General features: G+C 40.4%; 1 pseudogene across 1 annotated transcript in view; it reads right to left on the bottom strand.

Moving 5' to 3' along the window:
- Positions 1 to 1,260: 1,260 nt before the first annotated feature.
- The window catches only part of LOC311618628 (small ribosomal subunit protein uS5-like), a 58,181-nt pseudogene continuing 31,451 nt past the window's right edge, over positions 1,261 to 27,990 (bottom strand). Inside the window, exon 2 of the transcript in view lies at positions 1,261 to 2,072. The product of the transcript in view is annotated as a small ribosomal subunit protein uS5-like (transcript). The remainder of the gene's footprint in view (positions 2,073 to 27,990) is intronic.

Raw genomic sequence — 27,990 nt, 5'->3', positions numbered from 1 at the left:
ACCACATCCCATCAAAGGCACATGCATTCAGCAAGACTGCTGGTGGTAATCCTTGCTGCTGAGTGATGGGGATTTTCCAGATTTCTCCACTGCCAAGTTACCTCTCCCCTCCCCCTCCTCACTTTACTCTGCAGAAACAAGTTACCAAGGCAGACCATTCTCAAGCCCCACCTCTTTGAGGGAGGAATGCCTACACAAAATATTTAAATTCTTCTTTATGGGAGATTTAACTGTCCTTTAAAAATTAATGGGCATCATTTTTAGAGCACTTTTAGGGGTTCTGGGAAGTTTCTCTATATTCCATCTCTTCCTCTTCTCCCCCACCCAGCACAGGTCCCCCCCCACCCCCCCCTCCCGCCCCGGTTAACATCTTGCCTTAATGTGGTACTTTTGTTACAATTAATGAACAGATATAAGTACATTATTACTTATTAAGGTCCATAGTTCACATTAGGATTCACTCTTTCTAGTGTACAGTTCTATGGATTTTGCCAAATGCATAATGTCAGGCATACCCCGTTGCAATATCAAAATACAGTTTCATTGCCCCCAAAATCTGTGTGCACCATTCCTTCCTCCCCACAAATTCCTGGTAACCACAGATCTCTTTTACTGCTCCTTTGATTTTCCCTTTTCTGGAATGTCTTATAGTTGGAATCATACAGCATTTTCAGATTAGTTTCTTTCACTTAGCAATATGCCTTCTTCAAGTCCTTTCATGGATTGATAGCTTATTTCTTTTTAGTGCTGAATGACATTCTATTGTTTGGATGCATCACAACTTATCCATTGTAAGACATTCTTTATTTGGCAATTATTAGTAAAGTTGCTATAAACATTTGTGCACAGTTTAGTTGGACGTAAGTTTCCCACTCACTGGGGGTCAATACCAAAGAGCGGAATGCTCAGCTATATGGTAAGACTACATTTAGTTCTGCAAGAAGCTGCCAGACTGTCTCACAAAGCAGCTGTACCACTTTGCATTCTCACCAGCAATGAATGAGTTCTTGTTGCTCCCTCTTTCCCAGCATTTGGTGATGTCAGTGTGTGGGCTTTTAACCATTCTAATAGGTTATGTAGTGCCTGTTTTTAATTTACAATTTTCTAATAATGCATGATGTGAGCGTCTTTTCATGTTTATTTTCAATTTGCATATCTTCTTTGGTGAGGTGTCTGTTATATCTTTTGCCCACTTTAAAACTGGATTTATTTTCTTATTGCTGAATTTTGAGGTTTTTTTTTTTTTCAGGCTTAATTCACTTTATTTTTCTTGTATAAAATTATGTGGTGGCCACAGCTGGAGCCTGGATCCTCTGCACAGAAACTCTGCTGTGGGTCTTTACAAGATGGGCAGTGAATTCCTGATAGGGAAAGTTGGTGAGCACGTCTCTTTCCAGAGATCTGGGGTGAGATAGCTGTAGGTCTTAGAGATGGCATCAAAGGTGGCCTTAGTGAAGTTGCTCAGGTGTAGCAGTCATCAATACTGACCATCATCAGCAACTTCTTAGGCAGAGGGGGAGGAGGGGCAGGGATGAGGCACACCGGTACAGAGCCACAGCGGCCAGTCAACCTGCACGGAATGGGGTGGGGCTTGCCGAGCTTGTTTCCCCAGTAGCCTCGTTGCACGTTGCACGGGCACAATAGAGAAAAATTTGGTAAGTTGGCCAGAATAATGGCTCCACAGATGGCAGTGGCTCCTTCCTTTGAGCACTGAGCGCCCAGACCAACATGTCCATTGTAGTCCCCAATGGCGACAAAAGCCTTGAACGGGGTCTTCTGGCCAGCACATGTCTACTTATGCACTGGCATAATCTTCAAGACCTCATCCTTGAGGGATGCCTCCAAAAGTCAATGATCTCAGATTCCTTGGTGGGCAAGGAGGATAGATTTCTTCTAGGGATTTGATCTTCACGTTCTTGACTAGGAGGCCCAGCGTGGCAACAGGGATCTATTCTTTTTCCTCAGCCTTGCCTCCACAAGCTCTGCAGCCTGGGCAGCTGCCCCAACTCCAGCTGTGACCCCGGGCCAGCTGCAGTGACCTCCTTTTTCGGGGTCCCCAAGGCCTCGGGGCCCTCCCGCAGCACCGGTATCATTCGCCATTCGGTGTTTCATCAGAAGAGTTCTTTATGTATTTTAGGTAATTGTCCTTTATTAGATATGTTTGGGAAAAATTTTCTCTGTGTCTCTGACCTGTCTTTTCATTTTCTTAGTATTTTCTTTCATAGATTAAAAGCTTTTTAATTTTAATAAAGTCCAACTTACCAAATTTTCCTCTCATGGATCCATGCTTTTGGTGTTGTATCTATAAATCATGGCCAGATCCAATTGCAGGTGACATGTAGATTTTCTCCATATTATCTTCTACAAATTTTATAGTTTTGCATTTTACATTTAGGTTCATGATTTATTTTGAGTTAATTTTTGTGAAAGGTATAATATCTGTGTCTAGATTAATTTTTTTTCATTTAGACGTCCAATTGTTCTCAACACTATTGGTTGAAAATACTATCCTTTCTCCATTGTATTGCCATTGGTCTTCAGTTAAAGATCAGTTGACTATACTTTTTGTGAGTCCATTTCTGAGCTCTCTATTCTGTTTCACTGATAGAATTGTTTATATTTTCACCAATACCACACTGTGTTGATTGCTGTCACTTTATAGTAAGTCTTAAAGTTGAGTACAACCATCTTCTGACGTTGTTCTCCTTCAGTATTCTGTTGGCTATTCTGGGTCTTTGTCCTCTCCTTATAAACTTTATAATATCAGTTTGTTGATATCCATAAAAACTTGCTGGAGTTTTGACTGGGATTGGATCTATAGATTATTCTATAGATTATTTGGAAAGAACTTTCACATCTGAACAATATTTCCTATTTATGAAATAAAATATTTCTTCATTTATTTGGATCTTTGACTTCTTTCATCAGTTTTGTAGCTCTCTTCATATATTTTGTTAAATTCTCCTCTCCCTCTCTCTCTCTCTCTCTCTCTCTCTCTCTATATATATATATATATATATATATATATATATATATATACATATATATATACATATACATATATATATATATATAATTTTTTAAAATATATTTTATTGATTTTTCACAGAGAGGAAGAGAGAGATAGAGAGTTAGAAACATCGATGAGAGAAAATCATCAATCAGCTGCCTCTTGCACACTCCCCACTGGGGATGTGCCTGCAACCAAGGTACATGCCCTTGCCCAGAATTGAACCTGGGACCCTTCAGTCTGCAGGCCGATGCTCTATCCACTGAGCCAAACCGGTCCCGGCCATATATATAATTTTTAAGATGCAAGTGTAAATTGTGGTAGGTTTTTAGTTTTTCAATTTCATCCATTCATTGCTCCTACATAGGAAAGGACCTGGCTTCTGTATTTTAATATTGTATCCTGCAACCTGGCTATGATAGTTTATTGGTCCCAGAAGACTATTGTGGTTAATTCTTTGGGATTTTCCCATGGACAGTCATGCCATCAGAAAGCAAGAAAAGTTTTATTTCTTCCTTTTCAATATGTATACCCTTTATTTTCTTTCTTGTCTTATTGCATCAGCTAGGACTTCCAGTATGATATTAAATTGGAGTATTGAGAGAAGATATCTTTACCTTCATGATTCAAGTATATTTCATTTTAACCATTCTGATCGGCATATAATGATATCTTATGGTTTTATTTGCATTTACTTAGTGGCTAATATTAAATATATTTTCATGTACTTATTTGCTATCCATATGTTCTCCTTGATGAAATATCTTTTCCCATCTTTTGCCCATTTTTAATTAGGTTGTTTGCTTTTTTACTGTTAAGTTTTGAAAGTTCTTAATACTTTCTAGATACTCTGAAACTTTGTCAGTTTGCAAATACTTACCTCCTGCTTGATTTTTATTCTCTAAACAGAGCAAAAGTTTAAATTCTGATAAAGCCTAGTTTATCAGGTGTTTTTTTTTTCTATAGATTTCCTTTTGGTGTCAAGTCCAAGAACTTGTAGTCCTAGATCCTGATATTTTTTTTCATATATATAGTTTTACCATTTACATTTAAGTCTGTGATCCATTTTGAGTTAATTTTTGTGTAAGGCAGTAGACTTAAGTTGAGGCATTTGTTTGTTTAAAACAATTTTTTTAAAATCCTCACCCAAGTATAGAGGTGAGAGAAACATATCAATTGGTTGCTTCCAACATACACCCTTACCAGGGAACCTGCAACCAAGGTATGTGTCCTTGATCAGGAATCAAACCCGTGATCTTTAGGTCTACAGGCTAATGCTCTAACCACCAAGCAACTAGCCAGGGCTGTTTGTTGTTGTTGTTTGCGGGTTTTTTTGTTTTTTTTGTTTTTTGTGGTTTTTTTTAAGGTCTATAGCCACTTAATCCAGCTCCATTTGCTTAAAAATGTTACTTTCCTCCTTTCTATTACTTTTTGTACCTTTGTCAAAAAGAAGTCAAACATATTTGTGTGGGCCTATGTGTTTTCACCAACAATCTTGACTATTGATTTATTGTAGCTATAACTCTTGAAATCAGGTAGACTGTTTTTGTTTTTGTTTTTCTAGTTTTTCTTTCTTAAAATTGTTCTGGCTCTTCTTATTCCTTTGCCTTTCCATATAAATTTTGAAATCATTTTGAGAATATTTACCAAAATCTTGCTGGGGTTTTGATTAAAAAATATTTTTTACATGAGTGCCAAATTAGGGAGAAGAATTGACATATTTACTATGTCAAGTCTTTCAACACATAAAAACATTGCATGTTTTTCTCATTGACTTCATCAGCACTTTATAATTTTAGGCGTTTAAGTCCTATACATGTTTTGCTAGATTTATACATATTTCAGTTTTTTGAGCAATTGTAATATGGAACTATCTTTTTAATTTTGGTGTTTACTTTTTTTTGACAGTATATAGGAATATAACTGATTGATTTTTGTATGTTTATCTCATATTCTGTGACCTTGCCAAATCACTTATCAGTTCTAGCAGAATATTATAGATTTCTTGGGGATTTCCTTCATAGACAATCATGTCATCTGTAAATAGGGTTAGTTATATTATATTTCTTTTCCCCCCCTGATCTATATGCTTTTTATTTCCTTTTCTTGCCTTGTTGCCCTGGCAACGACTTGCAGCACTATATTGAATTAGGGCAGTGCAGGCATTGTTCCCAACCATAGGGGAAAGCATCTTAAAAAAATAAATTTTATATATATATATATATATATATATATATATATATATATATATATATATATAATTTTTTATTTTATTTTATTTTTTTTATCTCAGAGAGGAAGGGAGAGGGAGAGAGAAATAGAAACATCAATGATGAGGGAGAATCATTGATGGGATGCCTCCTGCAGCCGCTTACGAAGGATTGAGCCTGCTACCTAGGCATGTGCCCTGACTGGGAACTGAACTGTGACCTCCTGGTTTATAGGTCAATGCTTAACAACTGAGCAACACCGGTAGAGAAGGGAAAGCATCTTTAAGTATAATGTTAGCTGCAGGTTTTTTTGTACATGTTCATCAATTAAGGAAGTTCCTCTCTATTTCTACCTCCCTTCCCCCCTGGGGAGTTTTTATCATGAATGGGTGTTGACTTTAGACAAATGCTTTTTCTGCATTGGGTGATCATATGATTTTTCTTTTCTTTTTTAAAATCCTCACTGAGGAGATCTTTTTATTGATTTTAGAGAGAGAAGAAAGGGGAGGGGAGGAGAGAGGAAGGGGGAGAGAAAAAGGAGAGAGAGAGAGAGAGAGAGAGAGAGAGAGAGAGAGAGAGAGAGAGAGAGATGAGAGAAACATCCACCAGTTGCCTCTCTTATGTTCCCTAACAGGGGATCGAACCTGCAACCTAGGCATGTGCCCTATCAGGGAATGGAAACTGCAACCTTTTGGTGTACAGGACAACACTCCAACCAACTGAGCCACCTGGCCAAGGCAATCATATAATTTTTCTTCTTTAACTTGTTAATATAGTTGATTAATAAATTTTAAAATATTGAGCCAGTTTTACATCTCTAAAATAAATCCCCATGGTCATGATGTATAATTTTGATATACTGGTGACTTATTTGCTAATAGTTTATTAAGAATTTTTGTCACCGAAACCGGTTTGACACAATGGATAGAGCGTCGGCCTGTGGACTGAAGGGTCCCGGGTTTGATTCCGGTTAAGGGCATGTACCTTGGTTACAGGCACATCCCCAGCCGGGGGTGTGCAAAAGGCAGCTGATCAATGATTCTCTCTCATTGATGTTTCTAACTCTCTATCCCTCTTCCTTCCTCTCTGTAAAAAATTAATAATATATATATATATATATTTTTTTTTTAAAGAATTTTTGTCTATATTTATGAAATTTGTTGGTCTACAGTTTTTTCTTTTTTTTTTTTTTTTTGAAATTTCTTTTTTTTTAAATTAATTAATTTATTTATTTATTTATTTATTTTTTACATATTTTCTTGATTTTTTTTTATTGCCCCCCTCCCTCCCTCCCACACATCCCCTCCCTCCCCATAGTTTTATGTCCATTGGTTGTACTTATATGCATTTATACAAGTCCTTCGGTTGATCTATTATCTCCCCCTGATATCCCTACCCTCCCCACTGTAATTTGACAGTCTGCCTGTTGCTTTACTTTCTCTATATCTGTCTCTTGGTTCATCAGTTTATAAAGATCTTTATCATCCACCGATGTGTGAGGTCATGTGGTGTTTCTCTTTCGTTGATTGGCTTATTTCACTCAGCATGATGCTCTCCAATTCCATCCAGGTTGCTGCAAATGATGAGAATTCCTTCTTCTTTATGGCAGCATAGTATTCCATTGTGTAGATGTACCATAGTTTTTGGATCCAATCATCTGCTGACGGGCACCTAGGCTGTTTCCAAATTCTGGCTATTGTAGATTGTGCTGCTATGAACATAGGGGTGCATATATCCTTTCTGATTGGTGTTTCTAGTTTCTTGGGATATATTCCTAGAAGTGGGATTACTGGGTCAAATGGGAGTTCCATTTTCAGTTTTTTGAGGAAACTCCACACTGTTCTCCACAGTGGTTGCACCAGTCTGCATTCCCACCAGCAGTGCACGAGGGTTCCTTTTTCTCCGCAACCTCGCCAACACTTGTCGTTTGTTGATTTGTTGATGTTGGCCATTCTGACAGGTGTGAGATGGTACCGCATTGTTGTTTTGATTTGCACCTCTCGGATAATTAGTGACTTTGAGCATGTTTTCATGTGCCTTTTGGCCTTCCTTCTGTCTTCTTTTGAAAATATTCTGTTTAGGTCCATTGCCCATTTTTTAATTGGATCATTCATCTTCCTTTTATTTAGTTGTATAAGCTGTCTGTAAATGTTGGAGATTAAACCTTTATCAGTGGTAATATTTGCAAATATGATCTCCCACACCGTGGGCTTTCTTGTTGTTTTATTGATGGTTTCTTTTGCTGTAAAAAAGCTTTTTATTTTGAAGTAGTCCCATTTGTTTATTTTCTCTTTAGCTTCCATTGCACTAGGGGCAGTATCAGTGAAGAAGTTATTTTGGCATACGTCTGAGATTTTGCTACCTGTGGATGCTTCTAGTATTTTTATGGTTTCCCGTCTGATGTTTAAGTCCTGTATCCATTTTGAGTTTATCCTTGTGAATGGTGTAAGTTGGTGATCTAGTTTCATTCTTTTGCATGTGTCTGTCCAATTTTCCCAACACCATTTATTGAAGAGACTGTCTTGACTCCATTGTATATTCGTGCCTCCTTTGTCAAATATTAATTGAGCATAGTGATTTGGGTTGATATCTGGGTTCTCAATTCTATTCCATTGATCTATTTGTCTGTTCTTGTGCCAGTACCAGGCTGTTTTGAGAACAGTGGCTTTGTAGTATAGTTTGAAGTCTGGTATTGAGATCCCTCCTACTTTACTCTTCTTTCTCAGAATTGCTGTGGCTATTCGGGGTCTTTTATTGTTCCAAATGAACTTTTGGAGAGTTCTTTCTAGGTCAGTGAAATATGTCGTTGGTATTTTAATGGGGAGTGCATTGAACCTATAGATTGCTTTAGGAAGTATGGACATTTTGATGATGTTGATTCTACCAATCCATGAACATGGTATGTTCTTCCATCTCCTTACATCTTCCTCTATCTCTTTTTTCAGTGTCATGTAGTTTTCCGCAAATAGGTCCTTTATTTCTTTAGTTAAATTTATTCCTAGGTATCTTAATTTTTTTGGTGCGATGGTGAATGGAATTGCTTTTTTAGCCTCTGTTTCTGTAGTTTCACTGTTGGTGTATAGAAATGCCATGGATTTCTTGGCATTAATTTTATATCCTGCTACGTTGCCAAATTCATTTATTAAGTCAATTAGTTTTTTAATGGAGTCTTTTGGGTTTTTTATGTACAATATCATGTCATCTGCAAATAAGGATAACTTTACTTCTTCTTTTCCAATTTGGATGCCTTTTATTTCCTCCTCTTGTCTAATTGCAATGGCTAGTACTTCCAGAACTATGTCAAACAGGAGTGGCGAGAGTGGGCATCCCTGTCTTGTTCCTGTTCTTAGAGGGAATGGTTTTAGTTTTTGCCCATTGAGTATAATGTTGGCTGTGGGTTTATCATATATAGCTTTTATTATGTTGAGGTATGATCCTTGTACTCCCACCTTTTTAAGAGTTTTTAACAGGAAAGGGTGTTGGATTTTGTCAAATGCTTTTTCTGCGTCAATTGATATGACTATATGATTTTTATCTTTCAATTTGTTTATGTGATGTATCACGTTTATTGATTTGCGGATATTGTACCATCCTTGCATTCCTGGAATAAATCCTACTTGGTCATGGTGTATGATCTTTGTGATGTTCTTCTGGAGTCGATTTGCTAGAATTTTGTTGAGGATTTTGGCATCTATGTTCATGAGGGATATTGGCCTGTAATTCTCTTTCATTGAGTTGTCTTTATCTGGTTTTGGTATTAGGGTGATGTTGGCTTCATAGAAGGAGTTCGGAAGTGTTCCTTCCTCTTGGATTTTTTGGAATAGTCTGAGGAGGATAGGTTTTAGTTCTTCCTTGAATGTTTGGTAAAACTCTCCTGTGAAGCCATCTGGCCCTGGGCTTTTGTTTGCTGGAAGCTTTTTGATGACGGTTTCAATTTCTTCCCACGTCACTGGTCTATTGAGATTTTTAGATTCTTCCTGATTGAGTTTTGGCAGTTTGTATTTTTCTAGGAATATGTCCTTTTCCTCCAGGTTGTTTAGTTTGTTGGAATAGAGTTGTTCGTAGTATTTTGTAACAATCTGTTGTATTTCGGTGGGGTCTGTTGTTATTTCACCTCTTTCATTTCTGATTTTGTTTATTTGGGTCCTCTCTCTTTGTTTCTTGGTTAGCCTGGCTAGAGGTCCATCAATCTTGTTTATCCTTTCGAAGAACCAGCTCTTGGTTTTGTTGATCTTACGTATTGTTTCTTTGGTCTCTATGTCATTTATCTGTGCTCTGATTTTTGTTATTTCCTTCCTTCTGCTTACACTGGGTTTTTCTTGTTGCTCTTTTTCTAACTCTTTGAGTTGTAGAGTTAGTTCATCTGTTACCATTTTTTCTAGTTTTTTGCAATAGGCTTGTAAGGATATGAACTTCCCTCTCAAAACTGCTTTTGCTGTGTCCCATAGATTTTGGATTGTTGTGTTTTCATTGTCATTTGTTGCCAGGATGTTTTTAATTTCTTCCTTGATTTCTCTGGTAACCCAGTCCTTGTTTAATAGCATGTTGTTTAGTCTCCATGTATTTGATTTCTTTGGATTATTTTTATTGTAATTAATTTCCAGTTTTATGCCACTATGGTCTGAGAAGATGCTTGATATGATTTCTATCTTCTTGAATTTGAAGAGACTTTGCCTATGTCCCAAAATGTGGTCTATCTTTGAGAATGTCCCATGTGCATTTGAGAAGAATGTATATTCTGTGGCTTTGGGGTGGAATGTTCTAAAGATGTCAATTAATTCCATCTGGTCTAGTGAGTCATTTAGGATTGATATTTCTTTGCTGATTTTTTGTTTAGATGATTTGTCGAAGGGTGACAGTGGGGTATTAAAATCTCCTACTATGATTGTATTGCTATTAATCTCTCCCTTAATGTCCTCCAGCAGTTTTTTTATGTATTTGGGTGCTCCTGTATTGGGTGCATATATATTTACCAGGGTTATTTCTTCTTGTTGGATTGTACCCTTTAGTATTATGAAGTGGCCTTCATTATCTCTTGTTATGTCCTTCACTCTGAGATCTAATTTGTCAGATATAAGTATTGCTACCCCAGCTTTTCTTTCCTTTCCATTTGCCTGGAAAACTTTTTTCCATCCCTTCACCCTCAGTCTGTGTGCATCTTTTTTTCTGAGGTGGGTTTCTTGTAGGCAACAGATGTAAGGGTCTTGTTTTCTTATCCAATCTGACACCCTATGTCTTTTGATTGGAGCATTTAATCCATTTACATTTAAGGTTATTATTGATAGGTACTCATTTGATGGCATTTTTATTCTATACTCATGTTCCTTCTTCAATTCCTATTTCTTTATTTTTACAGTAGACCCTTTAGCATTTCTTGCATTGCTGGTTTGGTGGAGATAAATTCCTTCAGTCTTTTTTTGTCTGTGAAGCTCCTGATTTCCCCTTCAATTTTGATTGATAGTCTTGCTGGGTACAGTATTCTTGGATTCAAACCCTTCCTTTGTATGACTTTGTATATTTCATCCCATTCCCTTCTGGCCTGATATGTTTCTGTTGAGAAATCAGTTGCTAGTCTGATGGGGGTTCCTTTGTAAGTAACTTTCTGTCTCTCTCTGGCTGCTTTTAAGATTCTTACTTTGTCGTTGTTGTTTGCCACTTTAATTATAATGTGCCTTGGCGTCTGTCTTCTGGGATTCATTTTGCTTGGGACTCTGTGAGCATCTTGGATTTGTGTGGGTTTTTTCTTCTCTATCTCAGGAAAGTTTTCTGTCATTATTTCTTGAAATACTTTTTCTACGTCTACCTCAGTTTCCTTTCCTTCTGGAACCCCTATTATTCGAATATTATTTTGTTTTGTAATGTCCCAAAGCTCCCGTAGGCTCTCCTCCTGCTTTTTAATCTTTTTTTCTAGAAGCTGCTCTAATTGGGTATTTTTTTCCATCTTGTCTTCTAGCTCACTGATGCGGTCTTCCGCTTCATCTAGTCTACTCTTGATGCTTTCTATTGAGTTCTTCATGGTAGCGATGTCATTTTTCATTTCTTCTTGGTTCTTCCTCAATTCCTGATGGTTCTTCCTCATTTCTTCTTGGTTATTGTCAAATTTCTCTTCCATTCTTTTTAGCCAACCAATAATCATTATTCTGAACTCTTGCTCTGGTAGGCTGCTTGCCTCTGGCTCGTTTACTTCCTTTTCTGGTGATGCCTGCTTTTCTTTCATTTGTGGGGTGTTTCTTTGTCTTCCCATGGTACCTCTTTTCAGGATGTCTGGTTATGTGGTGTTCTTTCTCTTGCGTTAATTTATAGGTGCAAAATACAACACTACCAGGTACAACACGAGAGGCACTTAACAGGAATGTATTTACAATATTAATAACCTCTAATAAAGGTAACCCCTAGCGATAGGCAAATTAGGGTATAGGAGAGAAGGAAGGAAGGAAGGTAAAAATAAAATAAAGAAAAATTAAAAAAAAAAAAAGTCAAAGAAGAAATAAAGTAATGACAAAATGAAGTTAGAAAACAGGGAGAAAAAGAAGAGAGAGAAAGAGAGAGAGAGAGAAAGAGAGAGAGAGAGAGAGAGAGAGAGAGAGAGAGAGAGAGAAGAAGCAAACTAAAAAAATGGGAAACAAACTATATATATGTGGAGAAAATTGCCATAGATCAACCACTGAGCCCAGCCAATGCCGGTAACAATACTTGGAGATTAATACAAACTACAATACAATATCCACTATTATTAAGTAAGGTTATGATATACAGAAGTCAAAGAAACAAACAAAAACAGAGGATTTAAAAAAAAATACAAAGCAACAATAACAACACTGGAATAAGCATAACAATTTCACTGAAAAGCACAAATATTCACAATAATCAACCTTCACTCAAACAATGAGAAAAGGATAGAAAGTAGAACCGTTTTTTTTTGTGTTTTTTTTTTTTTTTTTAACTAGTTAATATAGTGCAGAGAGTGATATTTATACACTTGTATCAGGGGTTGGAACTTAGGTCTATGAGTATAGTGAGAGCTTTAGCAGGGGGTATACAGAAAGAATAGAGGAAAAACTAAAGCCGGAAAGGGATAGGATAAACTGGAGACTAAAAGGTTAAAGTTTAGTAAGAGAGTGATGGGGTAAAGGTCGAATTGAGATAGGGTTGAATGATGCTATAGTAGAGATTAAAATAGAATGAAGGTTACTCCCAATGTAAAATAAAGACGAAGTAAAATGGTACTGGGGAGGAAAAGAAAAATAAAAAAAAAATTGCAAAATAGCAGTAGTAATAGTGAAGATAGAGATTGAAAAATGTAATAATTGAAAAGGTAAAATCAAGTAAGGAAAAAAGAAAAAAAATCGCTTCTGAAGTAAAAGATGTAAAAAATGAAAATTAAATAAAAAATGTAAAAAATGAAAATAAAATAAAGAATAGTATAATTAGCATAAAATTGTCCAGTAGAGTTCAATCACTTCCTCTGTTATTGTATTTGGTATGCCTAGTTCTTGGATCAGAGAGTCTTGCAATTCCCAGCTTTCCACTGCACCTCAGTTTTGTAAGGTAGTCCTTAATTTTAGGTAGGCTATATCTTAGTTATTTGTGTCCATTTATTTTTGATTAATTAAAAGAAAAAGAAAAAGAAAAAAGAAAAAAAAAAAAAAAGAAAAAAAAAGAAAAGAAAAAAAAAAAAAAAAAAGGCAGTTTGTAGTTCAGCCCTTAGGTGTCAGTGTTACTGGTTTGACCTCCCAGACTTTGGTTGCTCTGGCCTTCTTTCTCTCTGGGGGCGGGCCCTCGCAGCTCTCCTGGGCTACAATATAGGCGGGGCCGCGGCCGCACTGGGGGCGGGGCCTCGCAGCGCTCCGGGGCGCAGCGCTCAGGGCCGCACTGGGGGCGGGGCCTCGCAGCGCTTTGGTGCTACAATATATCAATAGGTGGGGCCGCAGCGCTCAGGGCCGCTCTGGGGGCGGGGCCTCGCGGGAGCAATGGGGCTATCGCAGCCTGAACTCTCAGCCTAGCCACGCAAACTCTGACCTTTCTGTGGGTGGTTGAAGAGCTTCCTTGAATCCACGCGCTTGCTCCGATCGGGGCGCCACAGGTGCTCGATGGACTCCTCGGCTGTGGGTTTTCCAGGCCTCAGAGAAGCTGCTCCCTTCCTGGTAGGGTGGCGCCGCCTTTGCGCCGAGCCCGGAGCTCCGGGAGAAGTCGGGAGTGCTGGCCGCTTGGTCAGGAAAAATTGTCCAGCGGACACTTCCTTACCTTCCTAGAGTGATCCGCTGCCCCTTAGCTGCTAATCAACATTCCCTGAGCGACTCAGATGTTGCTTCTATCTGTTTTGGGACCGGGGTCAGAACAAGTCCATCTGTTCGGTCGCCATCTTCAAGCTCCGCCAAGACAGTCCAGTTTTTTCTTTTCCTTTTTTTTTCTATCGTCTTTGTTCAATTTTGGTATCATGATAATACTAAATTCATAAAGTGAATTGGATAGTGTTTCCTCCTCTTCTGTTTTTTGGAAGAGATTACATAGCATTAGTATTAATTCTTTTTTAAATGTTCGGTAAAACTCTACTGAATCTGGATATTTTTGGTGGAAGAGTTATAAAATTACAAATTCAGTGTCTTAATGATTATAGATTAGTCAGATAATCTATTTCATACTGGGTGAATTGTAATTTTTTGTAAGTTTGTATTTTTGAGAGATTGGTACATTTCATCTAAGTTGTCAAGCTTCTGAGAGTAGGTTGGAGAATTCCTTTATTATCATTTGGTGTCTTTTAGGCTCTGTAGTGATAGCCCCAGTTTCACTCCTTATCTTGGTGATGTGTGTCTTTTCTCTTTTTCTTTCTGGGAGTTTGTCAATTTTATTGATCTTTCCAAAAAAAAAAAAAAAAAAAAAAAACAGCTCTTTATTTCACAGATTTTCTTGCTGTTTCTGGTTTTCAAATTTTATTGATTTCTGCTCTTATCTTTATTATCCCCTTCCTTCTACTTGCTTTAGAGTTTATTTGCTCTTTAGCTTCTAAGTTCTTGAGGTAGGAGATCTGGTTATTAATATGACTTTTCTCTTTTTTTTTTTTTTAATGTAAGCATTTAGTGCTACATATTTAGTGCTACAAGCTACTTAGCTTGTCTCAGAACTTTTGATATGTTGCATTTTCATTTTCTATCAGTTCAATGTATTTTTGGATTTCCTTTGAGATTTCCTCTCTTCCCATGGATTATGTAGTGTTTTGATATTTCCTGTTATTTTTATCTTATTAATATCTATTTGATTCCACTGTAGTTAGAGAACACAATCTTTATCATTTCAATTCTTTAAAATTTGTTGAGGTTTTTGATCCAGGATACAGTTTATATTGGAACTTTTTATGTTTAAAATTTTCTTGGCAAGATGTATATTTTATATTGTGTTGACCAAATGTGTGCTAATAATAATCTAATACAGAATATTATCTTGAAAAATTAGAAAAGTTATAAGAACTTTGAAAAAATATGTTTCTGAACCTTTTAGTAAAAGAAAATTCCAAAAGGTGAAGTGAAGTAGAAATATAATTTCAAAGAGAAATGGAAACAAGGTAAATTTCCAATCATACAGAAGAATTTGTTCATAAACTTTTAAATGAATGATTTTGTGTATCAAATATTTATGATAAGTATTTTCAATTGGATACAAGTAAAAGTGTGATTTAAGAATTTTATTTTAGCTGGCCACTGTGGCTTTGCTGGTTGAGTGTCATTCCAAGTTCCTAGAGGTCGCTGATTCAATTTTCCATCAAGGCACATGTGGGATGGGTCCCCGGTCAGGGTGTGAGTCAGGGTACTTGCGGAGGCAGCCAATTGATGTTCTCTCTCTCTCTCTCTCTCTCTCTCTCTCTCTCTCTCTCTCTCTCTCTCTCTCTCTCCATTTCTCCCTTCTTCTCTCTCTAAAATCAATAAAAACATATTAAAAAATAATTTTATTTAAAACTAGAGGCCCATTGCACGAAGATATTCTTGCAATAGGCCTTCCTTACCTTGGATTCCAGCACTGGTTTTCCCCTGGCACCTGGGACCCAAGCCTTTGCTCCAGCCAGAATCTGCCGTCTTGGTCTTTGCTGCAGACTCCTGCCTGTTAGTCTTTGCTGCTTTATTGCAGACTCTGGAGTTTGCAATCTTGTCTTCGCTGCACCCAGAGTGCCGCTCCTGTAGATTTCTTCGTTGCCCACCCCCACTCCCCATAGCATGCATCCTGCCCCACTTGGCCACTCTCCCTGGAGCAGCAGGGCGACCACCATCTTTGGCCTTCTAATTTGCATACTCACTCTGATTGGCTGTGGGCTTAGTGGAGGTACAGTCAATTTACATGTTTATCTATTATTAGGTAAGATGCCTATATTTATAATACTCTGGAAATTACATTAATTGTAACTACATATTTAAAGTTTTGCTACAAACTTCTGGATGTTAAATTATAACTGAAAGAGTGACTACATAATTTTTAAAATTCTGTGTGTGTTGGGTGGGGGATCGAGTAAGCAAGCACCACCTGTGGACCACTGTTCTGGAACATAGTGCTGAGTTCAGTGAGGAGGCACAGATTAAGATATAAATATGTGGTTAATACAGTGTACCTCTTAAGGTACATATTTATTAAATATCATTTAGTTTCTGTGCTTCTTTCTCTGCTAAATGCTAGGAAGACAGAGGTTACTGATTCAAGGTCCCAGCCTTCAAGTAGAGCATCACTTATCAAGAAATAATCAGCAGTGCCACCATGCACTGGCTAGTCTGGGTCTACTCCTGTCCTCTACCCTTAACTGCTGAGATGGGACAAAGGATGAGGTGTACAAGGGTCTCATTATTAAAACCTAGACCAGGGAACTACAGAGCCACACTTACACCTTCTACAGTTGCTCTCCTCTAGCACATCATCATCATCCGTACTAATTAGATCACACAGTGAGAGGAATAACAGGGCACAAGCTAGACGGACTTCAGCAAATTGTAGGCTTAGGCTTAGTTACAGGGGTTCTGCTTGAGTTGGTTGACCACAGTGAATTCTGGCTTCACAGTTCAGACCTCCTCCACTGCTCCTGGAGGAAGAGAGACAGTGCATGCAGCTAAGAGGACATGGCAAGAACAGGGGACTGGGTTCTTGTCCCAACTATAAGCCTCTGTCACCTGAAGTAAGGGACTTCTCTCTCCTGAGGGGTTGGACCAGATGATTTTAGGGCCCTTCCAGCCGAAGCCGGTTTGGCTCAGTGGTAGAGCATCGGTCTGCGGACTGAAGGGTCCCAGGTTCGATTCCGGTCAAGGGCATGTACATTGGTTGCGGGTACATCTCCGGTAGGGGGTGTGCAAGAGGCAGCTGGTTGATGATTCGCTCTCATCCATGTTTCTAGCTCTCTATCTCTCTCCCTTCCTCTCTGTAAAAAATCAATAAAAAATAAAATAAAATAAAAACACAAAAAAACACATATGCCTAATCTTTAAGGGCCCTTCCATCTGAGGACTCTGTGATTCTAAGTCTCTCCTGGCCGGATTCCACATATAACCCCAAGTTCCAAGCACTCATCTCACGATTTACTGGAGTTCCTCGCTCTGAATTAAGTTCCTGGCAGTCTTTTTAATTCATTTCTTTCTTAGACCAAGTTCAGCCAACTTACTATGTCCTAGTTACGTTCTCACAGAGCATCAGTACTGAGCACGTTTTCTCTTCTCTGGCTGCTTCCTCAAACTGTCTCCCTGTCTGGCTCTTTCTTAATGTGGTTTACACTTCTTGTCTCCAGTGCTAGAGTCAGCCAGGCACCTTCCAGTTCCTGGATGGCTAGCTCATGAATGTGGGCCACACCCACAGGATAGTATTCAAGGGCAAGGTGCCTGCACCTGTCATGGGCCAGAGCTGCGGCACCCGCCACCTTAGGAGTGGAGTTTCTTTTCTATCAAAGGAGGATTTGGGATCCTAGAGATCACAACCCTATTGAAGCCCAAAATACTGTGCTTTTCTCAGGTAACATTAGTCTTCAAATCTGGCACTCAGGACAATATAGCAAGTAGTCCAGATAATCTAAAACAATGTGGAATTTAGCCCTGGCTGGGTGGCTCAGTTGGTCGGAACATCATCTCATACCCTAAAAGGTAGTGGGTTTGATTCTCAATCAGGGCACATACCTAGGTTGGGGGTTAAACAGGGGCAGGTACTGGAAGATAAGGATGGACATTTCTCTCTCACATCGATATTCCTCTCTCTTTCTCTCATATTAATAAACATATCCTCAAGTGAAGATAAAAAATAAAAATAAATAAAACAATGTGGAATGTAAGTATTCTATCTGTTGTCTCTAAAAGCCATAAAAATATTTGGGAATCATCCAAACACATTAATGATTCTCAGCACTAAAACTGGGACAAGCACATGGCGTGTGCTTCTGGAGTGATGCAGTGGGCACTACACTGCCCCATCCATGAAGTCTTCTTGCTCAAAATGCACCTCCCCAGGCCTTTCCATCTATAGCTTTTCAAGGGATGAAAGAATGAGGTAAGCAGTCCACAGGGAATCCAACCGGCAAACCCAGAGTGTGGCACGCTCTGCGGGACAATAGACACAGTTCCTTTAACAATCAATGACACGGAAAAGAAAAAAAGAGAAGATTCTAAATTAAGATACTCAGGAGACATAAAACCAAATGCGGTATGTGGGTCCTGTTTGGAGACTTATTTAAATAAGCCAAATGGATGAAAGTTATTTTTAGAGACATGAGGATAAATTAGAGTTGAGCTGGTGATACTAGGTGATATTAAGCAATTTTTATCTGTGTAAGGTGTTTGGTTTTGTGATTCTGTAGGAAATCCCTCCTTTCACTCTCCTTCTCCCTTTTCAGAGAGCTACATATGGAAGTATTTAGGGGCAAAATGACAAAATGTCAGGAATTTTCTTTAAAGTGCTATAGAAGTGGGGGGGGGGGGGTTGAAAAAGAAAGAAAGAAAAGAAAGAAGAAATGGCCAGATGAAGTAAGTGTGGCAAAATGTTATAATTGTTGAACCTGGGGGATGGGAATTCATTTTCTATTCTGTGACTTTTCAGATTAAACATTTTCAATATAAAAAAGGATTTAAAAATAAAAATATCTGGGAAATGCCAGTGTTTTTAGTGTCAAAATGATATGTGAGTCTTTGCAAAGCCCATAATTACATACAGGAGGTTCATGTTGTGGGGAAGAATGTGAGCTGTGGAGTCAGACCCGACAAGACTGGATTCCTCACTCTGCCGCTTACTTGCTGGGTGATCTTAGACGGCACACTCAGTCTCTGCACCTCACTTCCTGCTGTGGTGGCTGAGAGAGTAGCTGAAATAATACATGTACGGTGCTCAGCAAAACAAATATTTAGCACATAGTTTCAACAGAAGCTATTAATATTGTTCATCTTAAACCCAAAAGCATCAGAGTAATCCTTTGTCAAGTCATGTGCCTAGTTGGGGTTCAGAAAACAGAAACCCAGAGAATTCAGAATCAGGAAGAAATGTGGAACAGTGGCCCACATTCTCAGGCTGTGCAAGACGCTGAGCTCCCAAGGATAAAGCTGTGACTTTGTGCAGAGGCCTCATTAATCTCAAGTGCCCATGCCAGGCAGGGAGGGGCCCAGGCATGAACTAATTAAGAGCCCTATGGATGGGGGGCAGAGGAAGGGGGGTCCAGAAAGAGGACTCGGGTGTGCCTCCCAGGCTGTGCTGCACCCACTAGGAGCATTAGTTGCTAGGGAGAATCTAAATATATAGTGTGTTGTTGTTGAAATGTTCCCTTCTGACAGCCGGCTGAGCATTTTCTCTCATGGAGCTCATATTCCCCACTGGAAAGTGAAATCGTTTACAGACTCCCAAGGGAAGCTAGAGCCCCGGATTCATTTTTCCCTAGAGAAAGCATGTTTGCTGGAAATTAGAGAAGGTAATTGGAGAGGCCTAGGGAAGAAAGGGACCTGCAGGGGTCATTTAGTCCATCCTCCAGCCTCCAGGCAGGAGTGAAACTAACCCGTTCCAGATGGCGATTGTCCCTGTCTGCTGAGACCACCGGGAAGGACCCTGAAGCTTGACTCAGCAGCTCATTCCAGAGGAGGCTAAGTGCGCAGACGTTCTGGTCTAACCTCAGCCCAGTCACAACTCACAGTGGGCTATGAATGAGTCATTCATCTGAGACCCCGGTTTTCTGATCTATAAAATGAGGAAGGTTGGTACCGCCTTGCTTCTCTGAGGTTAAATCCCAGTACAAAATGGAAAACAGCTTTATGACCAGGAAGGGGCCAGTACGTACAAGGCCTGACAGCATTCCATTGTCAGCTCTTTAAAGATTCTTTTAGAGCTGATCGAAATAGTAGCTTATCCTCACTGTCCCCCCCTTTCCTTATAGAGCACAATAGGACCTGGCGACATTGCCTCAGAGAAAAAAATCTCACTGGTTCCACAAAAATAATGTATTGGTACCACGTGCCCAGAACAAGTGGATGCTCTGGCAGTGATGACATTCACAGAGGCATTGTCATCAGGGCAGCAACAATTGCATTGTGTCTGCTGAGCTGAGCAAATCAGCTTAGTGAAGAGCTGAAGTCTAGCAATTGAGACCCAGAGAGGTTAAAAAAAACACACAGCAACTAAGGCATGGAAGGCAACTAGACCCAGAGCTATTCTCATTTCCTGCGTCCCTGCTCTGTACCAGACACCGAGGTGGTAGCTGGTGAAAAGATGGTCCAGCGCTCCTGAGGCTCAGAGGCTAATGGGGAAGACAGACATCCAACAGCCAATGGCGCTGCGAAGGAGAAGCACAGAGGCTCTGAGAGCATGTGAGAAGGCAATGCAGCCCCCCAGGCCCTCGGCAGTCTCAGTCACAGGGGGCATTTATAGCCCATACCTTGCACTTGGCCCTTGGCCTTAATCATACCTGGGTTCCCGTCATTTCTTCTATGGTTATCCAATACTGTATCTTTTAAATTCTTTTTTTTATTGAAGTGAAATTCACATAATACAAATGTAAACTTTTTTTCCCCCAAATATATTTTATTGATTTTGTACAGAGAGGAAGGGAGAGAGATAGAGAGCTAGAAACATCGATGAGAGAGAGTCATCGATCAGCTGCCTCCTGCACATCCCCTACTGGGGATATGCCTGCAACCAAGGTACATGCCCTTGACTGGAATCGAACCTGGGTCCCTTCAGTCCCCAAGCCAAAGCTCTATCCACTGAGCCAAACCGGTTTTGGCCAAATGTAAACTTTTAAAAGGGAACAACTGAGTAACAGTTAGCACATTCTAACATTGTACAACCACTGCTTCTATGAAGTTCCCAAACATTTTCTTTCTGTTTTTATCCTGAGGATATGTTTTCAAGTGATTTTTAAAGAGAAAGAGAGAGAGAGAGAGAGAGAGAGAGACAGAGAGAGAGAGAGAGAGAGAGAGAGAGAGAGAGAGAGAGAGAGAGAGAGAGATAGGTTGCCTCTCATACTCAATCTTATTGGGGATCACACCACAACCCAGATATGTGCTCTGATCAGGAATCAAACCCACAACCTTTTGGTGTATGGAATAATGCTCCAACTAACTAAGCCACCTGGCCAGGGTCCCAAATATTTCCATCGCCACAAAATAAAACCCTATACCATCAAGCAGTTATTCCTCATTCCTCCTTGGCCCCAGCCCCAATCTGCTTTCTGTTTCTATAGACTTGCTCCTTTGGATGTTACATACACATAGATGATATAATATTTCATATTCCATGACCATAATATTTTTGAGGTTAATGCACATTGAAACATGTATCAATACTCCATTCCTGAATAATAACTCTGGTATTTTTATAAAGGCTATTAACAAATGGGTGTTCTAGAAAGAGCACTGGACTCAATAAAGAGAAACCTAGCTCTACCAAATATATGTCCATTAGTCTAAACCTCAGTTTTCTCATCTATAAATTAAACCTTATCAATACTAACCCAAATTACCTTGCAGAATGCCTGGGAGTTACAGGCAGATGTAATTACAAATAATAATGCATTTTCCAAGTATAAAAATCTAAAACTACTAATAGTAACTGGACACTGTGGTGGTTGCTATTAATCAATGTCTCATGTGTACATCCTTCCTTCAACTGTATTTTAAGTTTCTTGGAGGTAACAATTATATTTTACCCATTTCTACCCTCACAAAACTTAGAGTAATGCCTATCACTTATTAGCTGTTCAATAAATGTTTCTTGGTTCTATAACCACTTGAATAAATGAATCTATTATATACTACCTGACCTGTGAGGGAAACTGGTTTCTTCCAGGTTACTCAATCTACATTCATTGAATGAATAAATGAATGTGGTGGAGAGAATCACCATCTGGCCTGGATTTATAAGATTCTGCCTTCTCTCTCTTTACCTGTGTATCACTGCTCCTAACCCAGCCATTTAAAGGCCCAAGGCGGGTTACTGAAAACAGCAATGGTACCGAGAAAACACAGACTATTAGTCTGGAAATAATGTTCTAGGCAAAGAAAAGTAGGGGTTTTGAGAACACTTCTTCCTCATCAGAATTGACAACAAATTGTTCAGGTTCTGAAATGATCACGGATGGAAAAGGACTATAAATACAAGCTTAGATGCCTCACTTAATGAATAATCCAACCTAATTGAACCTCCCAGAGTTTGGCTAGGATTAAGGAGGAAGGTGGAGGAGCAGTTCTTGTCATCAAAAATTCCTTGCCCCTACCCTTGAGTTATGAGATAAACCAAAAGGAAAAAGTCATCCCAACACAAAAATATTCAGTAATGAATGCCTTTCTTTAAAAATCATTTCATCTTCAAACATTCCTTTTTACTACAAGAGTATCTTCACAAAATAAAGCTGCAAACCTTGCAAAATCTACTGAGTCTGACCAGGTTGACTAAGATGATGTTGGAGAACTACTCACGTCACAGGGAGAGCCACTAACTGGACAGGACCTGGCTCCTTAGCCAGTGAACTGACTCTGCGGGCAGACACATGGCGAGGCGCTGGGCTTTCAAACACAAAGATTTTAGTATCAAAGGGTGAAGGTAGAGCCCTTGCGATGCATAGGAAGGGACTCTATGCAACCACACTTTGAAAAGGAAAAATTAATTAAAACAGGTCTTCTGGTGCCATAATAAAATTGTGCAAGAAAAATTGTGCCCCAACATATTCGTGTTTTATTATTTATTCTAATATTTTACATTTAACAGCAACTATAACCCACCTTTTATTTTTTCCAGTGCATATTTTCATAATCTGTAGTATAATTTTTCATGTTTTTTACTATGTATTTGCTATAAAAATCCCAGGATTTATTTTATTTTTTTATTTTGAGAGAGAGAGAGAGAGAGAGAGAGAGAGAGAGAGAGGAAGGAAGAGGGAGGGAAAGAGAAACATCAATGCAAAAGGGAAACATCGATTGCATATCTCCTAAATGCCCCCAACCAGGGATTGAACCCACAACCCACAATGCCCTGATCAGGAATTGAACCAGCAACCCTTTGGTGCATGAGATGATACCTAACCAACTGAGCCACAGGATTTATTTTTAGTTGCTCTTTCCTTGTTCTAATTATGCTTTGTGACAGAAAGCTCCTGTGTTTTATTTAGAGATGGGGACTGTAATACTTCTGAGTTCACTGTAATTTATGCATGGGGCCCTGAATCAGGGGTCAGACCTGAATTGTGCTCCACTTTCAGTTCACTGTGTGACTTTGGCAAAGCTGTTTAAAGTTTTTGCATATCAGTTCTCAAGTCTGCAAAATTTAGGATAACAATTCCTGCCTTCCTTCTCAGGAGTCTTGGCGGGACAATATCACAATCCTTTGGAAAGTAAATGGCCTTCAGGAGAGGAGAGTGCCACTACCTATTGGATTTCCAGTTTCCTGTGCTGCAGGAAAGGACAACCCCAAACAGATGACCTGAACCTGGTTCCTATAATTTTTGTATCATTATAATACATGAACATTTAAGGTTTCCTTCGGCACGGAAACTCTACGATACGTGTCTTCACAGAAATTTATTTTCCTAGTTATGGTTTACACTCAGGGTAACTTTATAACCCATTTCCTAAGCACTCCCACTGATGGAGTGGGAAAAAGCTGGGAGCCTGTCGGACTGGGGCTGCTATGAATGATTTACATGCTGACTCTCAAGGGTTCATGGGAAATTCAAGGAACTATTGCCATTATCTATCATTCACTTTGGCCTCTAACATGCCTTGAGTTCAGGGACTCTTTGCCCCATTGGACAGATAAGGACACTGAGGCAGTCAAGAGTCTGGAACCAGTGAAACCACTCACTCATCCTGGGCTTCAACCTGCAGCCTATGCCGTCTTTCCCTTCTAGCTCCACTTCCTCCTTTGCAAGATTGCAGGAAAGAAACTGAAACTAGCCAGGACTGACTACTGACCCACAGCGTTTTGGCACGGGGCTAGGAAGTAGGGAGGCACCGGCATCCGGGGCAAGGGGGCACGGGGGCAGAGGGAGGAGGTCACCCAGGGCCTTGGGCAGCTTCTCCAGAGCTCAGAGCTGAACTCCACCCAACCCGGTGGTGCCAAGCCCTTTCCTCTTAATTGTTGTAGCTTTATGAGCTCTGGGAGGAAAATGTCATCCAGCTGGTCTGGATTTCTCAGCACTTGAGGGATTCAGAGAGTGTTTTGTAAGCTCTCTTGGATGACCATTCTGCTGTTAGGAATCAACGGAGGCCCCTTTCCTTAATTGAAGGAAGTGACATTTCACCAGCTGTCCCCGTCCAGAGGTGGAAGGGAACGCCTGGAGGAAGTGGCAAGGGGGCCGAGGGAGACTGAGCTCTGTTACAGAGCTAGGCTGGGCTCTTTGGAATTCCCTCCGCTGGCTGGGCATTCTCCTCGGAGGAAGATTTATAGACTAAAAAGCCATCCTTACCCTAGCATCACCTATTCGGCAGAAGGGCCATCGCAGATTTGGGAAATTGAGACATAACCAGGGAGTCACTGAAGGTGAGGCCCGCCTCCAGGAGCACCACAGCACTGCTGGCTGCAGGTGGATCGGCTGCTGCAGGGCCGCTTCCCACGAAGCTTCCATCCAGGACATGGGTTCAAATCTCGGTTCCGGGTAATATTGGGAAGTTATTAAACTATCGTGAAACTTAACTTGGCTCATCTTTGAAGGAGGGATAACATCTTCATCTTGGAGTGTTGGGAGTATTCCAGTACAAGCATATAGACAAAATACCCAGCACAGTGCTAGGCAAATCGTACTTTATGGAGGTATAATATGTATCAACAAGCAAAAGTTCCCAGGCGAGGCTGGTGAAACCCTGTGCTGGGCACTGCGGGGACACTGAGGGCTGAGGTCCCGGGGGGGGGGGGGGGGGAGGGGGGAGGGGATGAAGGGTGGTGGTGTGGGAAGATGTGACTATTGCTCTGCAGGCAGGAGACCTTCACTCACCAAACAAAGCAGCCTGGGCATGAGTCATATTGTCAACAAGCAATCCAAACTTAGAGGCAAGTTCACTATAAATTGGACAGATCAAGGAGTTCTTCTTGGAAGAAGCAGGCATGGACTATCTTGTCTTATTCTCCACAGAAAGCTCAAGTTGGTTACTCAGTGACCCAGCCAAGTATGTATGGTGCTGAACTTTTCTAGAAACAAGTTATTGATCTTCTTTCTTTCTTTCTTTCTTTCTTTCTTTCTTTCTTTCTTTCTTTCTTTTTTTTAAAATATATTTTATTGATATTTCACAGAGAGGAGGAAGGGAGAGAGAGAGAGAGCCAGAAACATCAATGAGAGAGAAACATCGACCAGCTGCCTCTTGCACACCCCCTACCGAGGATGTGCCTGCAACCAATGCACGTGCCCTTGACTGGAATTGAACCTGGGACATTTCAGTCTGCAGACCGACGCTCTTCCACTGAGCCAAACCGGCTTCAGCAGTTATTGATCTTCTGACACTTGCACACCTCTCTGGGGCCAGAAGGGGCGGGACAGGCGGAGCCTCTCCTCAGACTGAGTCCTGGTCTAGGTCAGGAGAGGGCTGAGCACACCAAATTGGCTGACACGGGCACTGATGGCAATTGGGCCAGAAGTTAAGGATTCTTACCAAGTTGTCAGGCCTGTAGGTCACTATTGCCAACAAGTCTCCAAAGCAAGCTTATCTCAAGGTAAGTCCTTCCTCAGAAATAGTTGTGAGCAAGGTTTGGGGCTTTTGTCCATTTGGAGGAATAACGGGGCCTGAGGATATGGAACCAAGAGGGTAGCTGAGATGGTCCCAGAGAGAAGTGCTTTCTGGAAAGCAAATTCCCGTGGAAAGGAGTTAGTTTACAGTAAGCTGTTCTTAAATGCGTGTGTGTGTGTGTGTGTGTGTGTGTGTGTGTGTGTGTGTGAGAGAGAGAGAGAGAGAGAGAGAGAGGGAGAAGAGGGGGAGGGCAGAGAGGGGAAAAGCAAGCAGTAGCACAGAGCACCACATTGGAGAGTTTGTTTTCCACACGGGCCCTTTATCTGGTGTCAAATATATCTCCTGGGAAAAGAAAACATTTCTCAGGATAATCCCTCGGGAACATGTTCTCCTCCTTCATGTGATTTACACTGAGGCTGCTGGGGCATCCTGTGGGGCCAGCAGGAGTGTGGGGCTCAGGACTCCATGGAGGAGGTGGCAGGGAGAGAAACAGCCTACCCCCACCCTCCCAGGCTGTGCCCATTGCCCATGTGAGAAGTGCGCCTGTGAGGGACCCCCACCATTCCGGGGAGTCATCCCCAAATAAAGGGCTCTGTTGTGGGTTTGCTCTAGGGCAGTGGTCGGCAAGCTCATTAGTCAACAGAGCCAAATATCAACAGTGCAACGATTGAAATTTCTTTTCAGAGCCAAATTTTTTAAACTTAAACTTCTTCTAACACCACTTCTTCAAAATAGACTCATCCAGGTCGTGGTATTTTGTGGAAGAGCCACATTCAAGGGGCCAAAGAGCCGCATGTAGCTTCATAAGCTGCAGTTTGCCCACCACAACTCTAGGGGTTCCGGCCCTAGTCTACTTTCTGTATAACTGTTATCTCTCAATTTCCACAGTGATAGAATGGCAATGATAGGGCATCAAATGAGACTATAGAGACACACCCTCCACCAGCTAAAGCAATTGGACATAATGCATATCACATTAGAAAATATATATGGAGAGAAGGTTATGAGATAGATACTGTGAAGGAAGGAGCTTGGGGTTTGCAGTCAGAAGACCCAGAACCTCAGCCCTACTGCAGTGTAGCCACGGCCAGTCATTGTAAATCTGAGTCTTATCTTCCCCTGCAAGGTGGAGGTGACACCATCTATCCCATCTCACTGGGTGTGGAGAGGAGTGAATGGGGTCATGGCCATAACAGAGCTTTGCATGATAAGTTGCTATGTGAAGCACATGGGTTAACACTGGTGGAAATTAGGTTTACAGCTCAGAGGACAAATGGGAACTTGTAAAGAAACACCCTTTAATTCAGCCACATGAATCCATGGACTTTCCCAGTGGCCTGGCAACTTTTATTCAATCCTCGTCTGAGGATATGCTTTCCTTGATTTTAGAGAGAGAGGAAGGGAAAGAGAGGAAAAGAGAGGAGAGAGAAAAAGAGAGAGAGGGAGAAGAGAGAAATATCAATTGGTTGCCTTTGTATCTCACCCCATTAGGGGATGGAACCCACAACCTAGCTATGCCCTAACCAGTAACAGAAGCCAAGATCCTTTGTTGCATGGGATGTCTATCCAACCAAAAGAGCCACAATGGCCAGTGCTGAGAACATTCTTGCTTTGACAAGAATATGAGCACTCACTTTAAAAAAATAAAATACAACAACAACAACAAACAACTAACAGCCCTGTTTGAGTGAAGTGGTGGCAATATGCTCAGGCAAAAAAAAAAAAAAATCATATACTTATGGATGAGGACGGGGGCGGGGGGGGAGGCAAGGTAAGGGCAGAAGGTGGAGTGGGAACCAGGTGGAGGGAGCTATGGAGGAGGGGGCGGGGGGAGAAGAAACAATTGTAATAATCTGAACAATAAAGATCTATTTTTTTTTTAAAGTTATTTCACATCCTCACCTGAAAATAGGGAACCACATAGCTAACTTTGGGCCAATGAGATGCAAGTAGAAGTTCTTTGTGAAGCTTAAGGAGAGTGCCTACAAAATGGGGATAACAGCTGGTACATGCCCTTTGCTTCTTCTCTTCACTTTCTTAATAGCCGGAATGTAGAAGTGGTAGCTGCAGTTCCAGTAGCCACGTTGTGACCAGAAGCTATCTTGAGAATGACGAAGGAGTCTGGTTTATTAATGGCTCAGTGAACTGTCATTCTAGCCTCACACTGCCTACCTCTGGACCTCTTCCATGTAACAAAAAAGAGACCATTTGTTCAAGCTGCCTTTCTTTCAAGGTTTCTGTTATAAATGAATGCAATTTCTAACTGGCCAACAATCTTATCCTCTTATCTTTATAGGGTAGGCCCACATGATTATCCTCTTAGGAGCTAAATAAACATTACCAAGAATGTCCTCTTATTCCTGCAAGACAGTTCCTGGAACAAAAGACGTACAGATAGGTGAGCTGAGGCCTGAGGAACAGTACTGGCTGAAGAAAATCACCGAGAGCACAGACTTTCATTTCTGGGGCAGCCATATCTTCCTCAGCCCAAGTGACCATTTTTATAAATCTTGCTAAGACTATTTTTTTTTTTTTTTTGACTGGGGAAAGGCTGCAGATATTACACTCACCATTTTATAGCTTGGAACAGTGAATCAGAGAGGCTAACGATCTACTCTAAGACTTGCCG

This window comes from Pipistrellus hanaki (assembly GCF_964339955.1).
Source record: "Pipistrellus hanaki genome assembly, chromosome: 3".
NCBI lineage: Eukaryota > Metazoa > Chordata > Mammalia > Chiroptera > Vespertilionidae > Pipistrellus > Pipistrellus hanaki.
This window is presented reverse-complemented; position numbering and strand designations above follow the sequence as displayed.